Raw genomic sequence first — 1,587 nt, 5'->3', positions numbered from 1 at the left:
ACCTTTTGGGTTAATGCGTGCCTAAAGTAGTTGCTTGTCCTTTGGGTGGTGGTTAAGATGTTTCTGTGTTGTAATTGTGTTTGTTTATGCATTGAACCTGTTTACCTTGACTTTGCTTTTGACGTGTAAATTTTACATGTAGCACTATAGACATGAATGATTCCTCTAATCATGTGTCTTGTTGAGGTACGGTGTGCTGTTATTTGTGATTGAACTTGCAATTTTCACCTGGTAGATAATAAAATAGGTGCACAATTCCACAGACTTACATAGGAAGGGCCCGAGAATATCACAGAGACTTGAGGTTGCGTCTTTTCAACAATCCCTGGTTAGTACTAGTAAATGTAAAGTAGTTGGTTATTGTAATTGCATGTATTGTGCATTCTTTTTACTTTGACTTTGCTTTTAACTTTTGACTTGTGTACATTTTAAAGGGAACTTAAACTTATATACAAATTCTAAATACATAGAAATAATTAAAGCTGCAATCCGTAGCTTTTTTTTGGGTTAAAAATGATCCAAAATACATATTTGAGAAAATACATAACCAGCCAGTGTTCAAAACTCTCTGCTTGCCTTAGCTCGATTCAAAGCGGTAAGCTTGTAATAATGTTTTTAATTCCAGTGGTACTGTTGGATTTCCGCGGGAGATTCGAGCATGTCTTTGCGTCATTACGTCACATCTGTACACATAAAGAAGTTATATCGGCTAGTAGGCTATATTGCGAGTGAGGATGTTGGAGGTGGAGATTTATAGCCTTTTCTCACAGTACTTGATATTAAACTTATCAATTTGATGGCGGATCCAGGAAGGTTCAAACGACAATCACCAGTGACAACAGACTCATCCGCTGTAAAATGCAAAAGACTTCGTTCGGACTTCGGAGTGGCTACAGAAAAAAAGAGACTGCAACCGGACCCATGCGAAAACAAGGATACATATCGGAAGGACATTACATGTAGTCACGCAATGCTGACGTTGTTAACATTAACAATTTGAGAACAAATTATAATTAGCACGGTTTGACGTGATGTGATAAGCTATTGTTAGATTTAATCAGCGGGATTTACTGCAATGTCAGAACCAGAACAAAAGTGGATGTTACTTACTTGTTCAGATGACATTTTCCGGTGAAAATTCTTATGTTGGTCATACTTCCAAAAAGAATAATCTGTGATTCTGAATGCCAGTATCCACACCACGCGGTGACTGACAGCTGCACACTCTCCTCAAACATTGTGTTCATCCGCGCTGTGTCGTGTCAAAGTACAACTCACGTAAAGTTGATAATTCCGCGAATGACTGCAATTGCAGATTTCGAACAGAGATGGCGACAAAGAGGAAAAACTGCGGACTGCAGCTTTAAGTTTAATTAATTATTTCAATTCATAATATTTTCTAATCTAATATTTAAATTGATTGTATTTCAGGTTTATTTCAGTTACTGAAAAATCTTTTAATAGTTTAAAAAAGAAAATATTTAAGAAAATGCTAAAGAAAATGTCAGTTCAGGAGATAAGCAGTTAATAAGATAATACGAAATGAGATCACCGACCCGGGTCGTCTCTAACTCAACAAAGCAACAG

The sequence above is a fragment of the Rhinichthys klamathensis genome, unplaced genomic scaffold (genome assembly GCF_029890125.1).
Source record: "Rhinichthys klamathensis goyatoka isolate OS25496 unplaced genomic scaffold, OSU_Roscu_1.1 h1tg000242l_1, whole genome shotgun sequence".
Classification (NCBI taxonomy): Eukaryota; Metazoa; Chordata; class Actinopteri; order Cypriniformes; family Leuciscidae; genus Rhinichthys; species Rhinichthys klamathensis.
This window is presented reverse-complemented; position numbering follows the sequence as displayed.